The sequence below is a fragment of the Trichechus manatus genome, unplaced genomic scaffold (genome assembly GCF_000243295.1).
Source record: "Trichechus manatus latirostris isolate Lorelei unplaced genomic scaffold, TriManLat1.0 scaffold00006, whole genome shotgun sequence".
Taxonomy (NCBI): Eukaryota; Metazoa; Chordata; class Mammalia; order Sirenia; family Trichechidae; genus Trichechus; species Trichechus manatus.
Window position 1 is genome coordinate 9557978 of NW_004443942.1, and position 9750 is coordinate 9567727.

General features: G+C 39.9%; 1 protein-coding gene across 2 annotated transcripts in view; it reads left to right on the forward strand.

The window, feature by feature from the left end:
• Positions 1–353: 353 nt before the first annotated feature.
• Positions 354–9750, forward strand: part of NUCB2 (nucleobindin 2) — a 46641-nt gene continuing 37244 nt past the window's right edge. For both annotated transcript variants that reach the window (XR_002825114.1, XM_012557238.2), the window contains exons 1-2: positions 354–463; positions 6323–6480. The gene's annotated coding sequence lies outside the window, so the exon portion shown is untranslated. The remainder of the gene's footprint in view (positions 464–6322; positions 6481–9750) is intronic.

Genomic DNA, 9750 nt, shown 5'->3' on the forward strand with positions numbered 1-9750 from the left:
GTTTGGCCGCTGGCGGCGCAGGCCTGAGGCCAAAAAGGAGGAGATCTTTGGGGTTTTGGCCCAGTCCAGGGGTAGCACCTCACCCGACCAAGACCTGCTCTACAGGATCCTCCGGCAAAGCGAGGGAAGGAAGAGGCGCGGCTTCGGCGCCCGGGTCGCAGAAAGCCACGTCCCTCTAGGCTCAGTCTCCCCCAGACTCCTTCGCGCTCGCGCTCCACGCCGCCCGCCTCCGCCCTTGCTGGCGCGGCCTTGAACCCACCCCAGCCAATTGGTGCCCTCCGCGATCCCGAGCCGGACCAATCAACGACTGTCGGGGGGTGGGGGCTGTCGCCATGGCAGCGAGGAGGCGGGAGCGCGCAGTAGGTGGAGGGACCGAGCAAAGCCGCCGGCCGGGAGCGGAGAGTCGGACCAGTGTGTTGTGGGCATACAGCAAGCGCGCCTAGGCGGGGCTGGTGGCTTTGAGGTGAGTTCGGGTCAGCACGGCTGGAAGCCTGGGGCGGGTCCTGAGATAAGGCTCAGGTTTTCGCCCGCCCTGCTCAGGCAGCGTGAGGATGGCTGGCGCCGCAGAGTGGACAGGCACCGGTGAGGAGGGGGCGTCTACGGGATCCTGTTCTCCACTCCTCTTGCTGCCTGCAGGGTACCCAAGCTTTCTTCGAGGTCGATGAGGGAGGCGGGCTCTTGGCGGCGAGCAGGTTGGGGTGAATGCAAGATCGAGACCCCGGTAGGGGTCCAGCTCGGCGTTGGCCACCGGGACAGGTAGATAGGCTAAGGAGGTGCCTACTGGTGAGGAGGGTGTACCCACCAGTTCTAGGCTGGTACTACTCCCGGCGCCGCGGAGCAAAGCTAGGCCGGTAAATGTTGCTCTTTTGCCAGTTCTGTTAAGCCAGCAACCCTTGACACCATCTAGGAGAGGAGAAAGTTCGTGCCAGTTGTGGTATTGTTTTCCCTTAGGTGACAAATTATTAGGTTAGCCCTTTCGATTTTAAAGAATGAGAAGGGTGTTACTTCCTTGTTGCACCTGCTAAGTGGTCGCTTGGTGAGCAAATGTGGTTATTGTGGTTGGTGCTGGCAACGGTCTTAGGATGGCAATTATTTTACAATATGAGGATGGGGAGGGGGAGAACAGGAACCATTATTCTGACTTCGGGAGACAGAACCTCTTGAAATTCTCAAAGTGTCCTCTGAACTCCTGAATTGGATAATGTACTTTTTATACAATCGAATAACTGTTACCATCTGAGGCTATTAAATTCATTAATGAATATGAACGCGAAATGATATGTTACCTTTGTAACAAAAATAAAATAAAAAAGGGAGGGAGAAAGGTTAAATGGAAAAATCTCTGATAGTGAATTTTGTTTGAAGAAGATTGTAGACTTTCCCTATACCAGAACCCAAACCCGTTGCCATCGAGTCCATTCCAACTCATAGCGACCCTATTTAGGACAGAGCAGAACTGCCCCATAGGGTTTCCAAGGAGCGCCTCGTGGATTCGAACTGTTGACCTTTTGGTTAGTAGCCGAGCTCTTAATCACTACGCCACTAGTTTAGAGATGAACTGATTAGATAGTTGCTTTAAAGAACTGGTTTAAAGCAGTATGACTTGTGGTATGATAGGTTTGGATCAGATGACCTATAGCTTCTTTTTTAAATTATTTTTCCCTTAAGACCTTTCCTGGTGGATTCTGTTAAATAATTTGGATTCAGGTAGCATCCAGATTCTTGCCTCTTTTCCTTGAAGGAGATTGCGAACTTTCCCTACAGGAAAGTTGAAAGAACTGATTGTTGCTAGGTGCTGTTGAGGTGATTTCGACTCATAGTGACCCCATGTGACAGAGTAGACCTGCGCAGTAAGGTTTTCTAGGCTGTAATCTTTACGGAAGTAGATAGTCAGGTCTTTCTCCTATGGAGCTCCTGGGTGAGTTCAAACCACCAACCTTTCAATTAGCAGTCTAACCCAACACTTGACCATTGTGCCACAAAAACAAAGCAAAACAAACAAAAGAAGTTGCTGTCAAGTTGATTCCGACTCATAGAGACCCATCCGACAGAGTAGAACTGCCCCCAAAGGGTTTCCAGGGAGCAGCTGGTGGATTCTAGCAGCTGTAGCTAGTTGTGGCTCTTAACCACTGCACCACCAGGGCTCCTTTGTGCCACTAGGGCTCCTTAAAGAACTGATTAGACAGTTGCTTTAAGGAATTGGTTAAAAGCAGTATGACAAGTGGTGTGATAGATATAGATCAGATAACCCATAGCTTCTTTTACAACCTATTTTAATTATTTGTTTCATAAGGGCTTCCTTGGTAGATTCTGTTAAATAATTAGATTCAGGTTATATCCAGATTCTTCCGTCTTTTCCTTTATAGAAATTGTCTCAGTATCCATCCTGATTTAAGCTGAGTGCGAGTTTTTGTTTTATAAAACCTGAAGTAGGTATTCAATGAATGTTCCTCAGCTCATAGGGTCAAAATTTTAAGATAAAACTATGTAAATTTAGAATTAGAAATGAAATCTCAAATAAAATTTGCAGTTTCAGTCATTATTAGGGTGAATATGGAAACATGTTTTTCATCATGGTCCTGAGCCCCTCCATGATCTGGTCAAACTTTCTAGTATGAGTCAAAAATTCATTCCTGTCTCCTACTTACTCATGCTGCCTTCCTCCGTCTCTCCTAATTTTACCCATCTTCCAAGGCTCAGTCCATCTTATGCTTACCTTTCTCTGGTCTTTTGGGAGATCATATCACGCATTTGGTATATACCCTTTCAGGGTGCCTTTTTCCAAGTTGGTTTGTGCTCTATGTATCTCAGCCGAAATGAAGTGTACAATTAAGGCAATGAGGATACCTTTCAAAAATTAGTCATTTATTAAAGGCACTAATATAGAGTATCAGTACCATGATCGATACCAGTGTCTTTTTGTTTGGGGATCTGTGTATCTCCATAGACAGACCAAATTAATTTTGCTTTACTTAGACTAATACCTAAATTGGTTTCCACTATCTAAGGACCTTTTCGATGGCAAGAGTGTGTGCACAGTTCAAGTACTGGGTAGCTGGAGGAATCAAGTCCAGGATTTTTAAATGTATTGAAAATAATCCTTAAAGTAGATAATCTCTTAAGTATTATGAATAATTGAGTTGACTATATTTGCAGTGATAGCTGATGAATTTTTTCTAAACACTTGAAGGTCTGGAATGGGAAAATTTGTTAGTTGTGGCCTGTCATGGTTTGAATTATGTCCCCCCCAAAATGTGTGTATCAATTTGGCTGGGCCCTGACTCCCAGAATTGTGTGGTTGGCCTCCGTTTTGTGATTGTAATTTTATGTTAAAGAGGATTAGGGTGGAATTATAACACCACTCTTAACCAGGTCATATCCCTGATCCAATGTAAAGGGAGTTTCCCTAGGGTGTGGCCTGCACCGTCTTTTACTTTACAAGAGATAAAACGAAAGGGAAGCAAGCAGAGAATTGGGGACCTCATACTACCAAGAAAGCAGTGCCAGGAGCAGAGTGTGTCCGTTGGACCCGGGTTCCCTGCGCGGAGAAGCTCCTAGTCTGGGGGAGCACTGAAGAGAAGAAGGCCGACAAAGAAAGAAAGCCTTTCCCTGGAGCTGATGCCCTGAATTTGGATTTTTAGCCTACTTTACTGTGAGGAAATAAACTTCTCTTTGTTAAAGCCATCCACTTGTGGTATTTCTGTTGGAGCAGCACTAGGTGACTAAGACATGGCCTGAAACACATATTAGGATATTTTTATGTTTGATACTTGTAATTAGTTTAGAGACTTGAAAAAACAAGTTGCTAACAATTTCACACTCACCCAGAGGTGCCTCAGAGGACAGGTTTGGTGATCTGCTTCTGAAAATTCAGTCTTGAAAACCCTGTGGAGCAGTTCTACTCTATACACGGGGTTGCCAAGAATCGAAATTGACTCCACAGCAACTAACAACAATTTCAAATAATTTATTCAAAAAGAACCTCAATAACTTTAATGATTTCTCAATTAAAAACAAAAACAACCCCCACCCCAAAAAAAAAAAAAAACAAGATATGGTGGAAAATATACTTAATTAAGAATTTGATGGCCAGGTTTCAAACCTGGCTCTGCCAAATCTTGGCCAAGTCACTTAACTTCCTTGTGTTTAATAATCTTTTATAAAAGTAGGCACTAAATCAGATCACCTCTAAGATAATTTCTGGTCCCAGAATTCTCTGGTTCTAAAATTCTAGAGCAACTTTATGGAAATTGAGATAGCAGTTACATGCTTTTATTTTTGGCAGAGCTTCTTGACTTGTTATATCTTAGTTGTCCCTGGGTGGTGCAAATGGTTAAGCTCTTGGCTACTAACAGAAAGATTGACAGTTTGACTCCATACAGAGGTCCTTCAGAAGAAAGTCCTGGCAGTCTACTTCTAAAAGATCACAGCCATTGAAAACCCTATGGAACCCAATTGTACCTTGAATCACATCGCATTGCCATGAGTCAGAATCAACTCATGGCAACTATTCTTTTTTTTTTGGTATTTTATTTATGTGAAGTACATGTAAACAATGAAGACATGGTAATTTTAATAAATATGCTTATGAATGATACAGATAAGCAACAGTGTCTGTTTTTCATGAGCCCTGGTGGTATAGTGGTTCAGAGCTCAGGCTGCTAACCAAAAGGTCAGCAGTTCGAATCTACCAGGTGCTCCTTGGAAACTCGATGGGGCAGTTCTACTCTGTCCTATAGGGTTGCTATGAATCAGAATTGACTCGAGGGCAACAAGTTAGGTTTTGGTTTATTACCAGATACTGTAACCCCTTGTTAAGATGGGAACAAAAGGAAATATAATGATTTCCTTGATTGGTGTCCTTTTCTACAGATAAGGGCATCAGAGATACTAAAGTCTATACTGGTGGTCTTGATACAGGCAAGGGTTAGAGTCCAACTCCCTGGTCATACATCTGATTATTTTGATCCCCACTTTCTCACTGATTCTCATTTTTAAAGGGATAAATGTAGCTAAGCACCCGCTTACCTGTTGTCCTTGTCACTGTTGCCATCGAGGAACTCAAAAGCCATTTATTTTTCTCTATCCTACCCCTTTTTACTGTCAGGAGTATGACATTGGCAGTGAGAAGAAGCAACCCAGGTCTCCTGGCTCAGGCAGTGCCTTGGAGGAAGAAACCTGGGTCACTTGCAATAGCTCTGTTTGAATGGGTGGGAGGAAGAGCTTGTGTTGGACATATTCCTTCCTCTGGCCTCCTGCTGCATCAGGGCTTTGGCTGTGGCAATGCTCAGAGGAGAGCTCTAATGTGGCCTTTCAAAAAATGACATTTAAACTGGTTTCTTGCTTCTTAAATTCTATAACTTTGGGTGTTTTGCAGAACGGATTTTCATTATAGGGCAAGAAGGAAAGGGCATTAATATTTACTGAGAGTTTATTATTGACATGCATTGTGTTAGTCACTTTGCATTCATTCTTATTTTCATCATGTCAACAAATATATGAAGTAGTATTAGCTCAATTTTATAAGCAGGAAAATCAAAGAGGCAGAGTAACTTGCCAGTAAATGGGGAGGTTAGGATTCAATCTGCTGTTTATTTATTTTTTTACCATGTTGTGTGAATAATAGTCATAGACCTTTCTAATGTACAACATATATATGATCACTCTTTCCCACAGATGACTTGATGTTAAATGTAACATATAAAGAAATATGTATTGTTAAAATTTGAAGACATTTTATTTGCTTATTTTCTTTCCAGATTGCTTAGAAATAATTGATATGTTCTCCAATTAGTTTATACTTGCGCTAAATGCCTTGTATTTTACAGTTAGGTTGTGGGGTTTCAAAAAAGAGTTTGGGATGCTTCTTATTACTGATCTCTGTCACTGAAGCTAGGGCCAAGATTAATTATAAAAGTGGTGGTAAGAGTAAAGAAGAATTCCAGTTAAGGATTTTTAAGAAAAAGTTCATTTAAGGATTTAACAGGAAAACTTACCCTATATCGTGAGTTTCATTACTGAAAAAAATAAGCTTTTAAACTGAACCTTTTTTAGTTATTTAAGGAAGGAAGGATACGGTAAAACTTAGGTATAATAAATCATATCTCTGTTTACTCTGGTTGTTGATTCTATTTATTTGCTATTACCCTCCCCCCATTGGAATATGATATAATTTAGTCTCCATCTGCATCATAAAAATTTAGCACTTTTTCTTTTCCCAGTATGTGACAAATGATACACTATCATGTACCATTATTGTAATAAGGCTAAATTTGTATCTATACTTAACGTGTTTTTTATTTTAAATTTTATTTTTATACAGCTGGGACTGCTTAAGAGTCAGTTTTTAGTGAAAAAACATTGGGCTAGGACCAAGACCCATCTCTTCACTAATCTGACATTGTGCGAGTTCTCCAACTTCTCTGGATCTCAGTTGTCTCATCTGTAAAGAAGAGATAAATATTCTTTACCAGTCTGAAGGTAAGTTATCAGTTAAAAATTGCATTTGGTTGCAAAACAAAACAAAACAAAAACAAAAACAGAGACTTAACAATGATGGCTTAATTACACAATATTTTATTTTCCCATAAAAATAATTCTAGGAGTGGCAGTCCAGGATACATATTTTGGCTTCATAAAGTCATCAGGTACCTAAACTTCTTCCAGTTCTTTGATCTGCTATTCCTAAGGTGTGGCTTTTATCCTCATAGTCCATGATAGCTGCTAGAGCTCTAACCATCACAGCCAAGTTCCAGGAAGCAAGGAAAAGACAAAGAAATATGCATCTCCCCCATTAAGGAGACTTCTGAATCAACGCTCAGCCTTGGCTACACCTAAGCTACAAGGGAGTTGGGAAATATAGCTGAATGCATGGCTGCCCTGAATAAAACTGGGCTTTCTTACTGAAGAGGAAGGACAGATTTGGATATTCGCAGGCAAATAGAAGTCTCTGCCACAGTATAAATCTTTCCCTCTTTCATCTCTGAGATCTGTAAGCTATGATAACCATTCATGGGAGCTTCAGTAATTTGCATGGCAGAGCTTTAAATCTCACCATTGTGTACAGAAGGATATAACCATCATCTAATACATTGTTAACCCGTGGTTCATTATAGAAGCCTTTCTGTCTTGATTGGGTTTTCTGTTTATTTTCAAAAATTACCCATAAATGTTCAGTAAATGTTTATTGTTAATAAATGTGTTAAAATGACCTAATATTTATTGAGCCACTTGTGCCCTGGTGGCACAGTGGTTAAAGAGCTTGGTTGCTAACCAAAAAGTTGGCAGTTTGAATCCACCAGCCACTCCTTGGAAACTCTATGGGGCAATTCTCCTCTGTCCTATAGGGTCACTATGAGTCGGAATCAACTCGACTGCAACAAGTTTGGTTTTTGGTTTTTTGTTGTATGCAAGGCACTGAAAAGACAGAGATAATTTTCAGTAAGTAAATTTATGTTGAAAAGTGTAATCTAGCTTAAGATACAATTAAGTTCAGTATGGTCACGTGAGGGTGAGGCTCACTTTTGCTTTTCTTTTTTTTTTTTTTAAGATTGTTATCTATGTATTTGTTCTTCTGGCCATAATAACTTTTTGTTATTGATTTAGTAGTTTTTCTTTTTAATTGTGGTAAAAATATATATGACAAAAGATACACCAATTTAACAATTTCTACATGTATAATTCAGTGACATTGATTACATTCTTCAAGTTTTGCAAGCATTTTCGCTATCCTTTACCAAATTATTCACCACTATTAACATAAACTCACTGTCCCCAAGCAACAACTTCTCCCTTGGCCCTTCCTCCCACCTCTGATAACCACTAATAATTTTTGGTTTCTATATACTTGTTTATTTCACTTTTGCTTTTCTTGCTAGTTAAAAGTTATGGTTTTAATCAGCCAGCTTGACCTCAGAGACATATATAGAACACTTCACCCAACAGCTGCAGAGTACACATTCTTTTCCAATGCACATGGAACATTCTTGAGAATAGACCACATCTTAGGCCACAGAGCAACCCTCAACAAAATCCAAAACGTTGAGATAATACAAAGTATCTTCTCTGACCACAATGCCATCAAGGTAGAAATTAACAACAGGAAGAGCAAGGAAAAAGAGTCAATTACATGGAAACTGAATAACACCCTACTTACAAACCACTGGGTAATAGAAGAAATCAGAGATGGAATCAAAAAATTCCTAGAATCAAACAAGAATGAAAACACATCATACCAAAACCTTTGGGACACAGCAAAGGCAGTCCTCAGAGGACAATTTATAGCAATAGATACACCCATCAAAAAAGAAGAAAGGGACAAAATCACAACCTTAACTACACAACTCAAACAAATAGAAGAGAACAGCAAAAAAGCCCACAGTCACCAGAAGAAAGGAAATAATAAAGATAAGAGCAGAAATAAATGAAATAGAGAATAGAAAACCAATAGAAAGAACCAACAAAATCAGAAGTTGGTTCTTTGAAAGGATCAACAAAATCAACAAACCACTGGCCAGACTGACAAAAGAAAAACAGGAGAGGATGCAAATAACCCAATTAAGAAATGGAATGGGGGCATTACAACAGACCCAACTGAAATAAAAAGGATCATAACCAAGTATTATGAAAAACTATACTCCAGCAAATTTGAAAACCTAGAGGAAATGGATAAATTTCTAGAAACACACTACCTACCCAGACTAACACAAAGTGATGTTGAAAATCTGAACAGACCCATAACAAGAGAAGAGATTAAAAAGGTAATAAAAAAAAAACTCCCAACAAAAAAAAAACCTGGCCCAGATGGCTTCACTGGAGAATTCTACCAAGCGTTCAGAGAAGAGCTTATACCAGTACTACTCAAACTATTTCAGAACATAGAAAAGAAAAGGAAGCAACAGTTCCAAATTCATTCTAGGAAGCCAGCATAACCCTGATAACAAAACCAGGCACAGACGCCACAAAAACAGAAAATTACAGACCATTATCTGTCATGAATATAGATGCAAAAATTCTCAACAAAATTCTTGCCAGTAGAATTCAGCATCATAAAAAAAAAAACACCACCATGACCAAGTAGGATTCATACCAGATACGCAAGGATGGTTCAACATTAGAAAATCAATCAATGTAATCCACCACCTAAATAAAAGGAAAGAAAAGAATCACATGATCATCTCAACTGACGCAGAAAAAGCATTCGACAAAGTCCAACACCCATTCCTGATAAAAACTCTCAACCAAATAGGTATAGAAGGGAAATTTCTCAACATAATAAAGGGCAAACCAATGGCCAGCATCATTCTTAATGGAGAGAGGCTGGAAACATTCCCCCTGAAAACAGGAACAAGACAAGAATGCCCTTTATCACCACTCCTATTTAACATTGTGCTGGAAGTCCTAGCTAGAGCAGTAAGGCAAGAAAAAGAAATAAAGGGCATCCAAATGGGTAATGAAGAAGTTAAACTGTCCCTGTTTGTGGATGTTATGGTACTATACATAGAAAACCCAAAAGACTCCATGAGAAAACTACTGGAACTGATATAAAGATTCAGCAGAGTAGCAGGATACAAGATAAACACACAAAAATCAGTTGAATTCCTATACACCAATAAGGAGAACGATGAAAAGGAAATCAGGAAAACAATACTATTTATAATAGCCCTTAAAAAAATAAAATTGTTAGGAATAAATCTAACCAGGGATGTGAAAGACCTATACAAAGAAAACTACAAAACACTACTTCAAGAA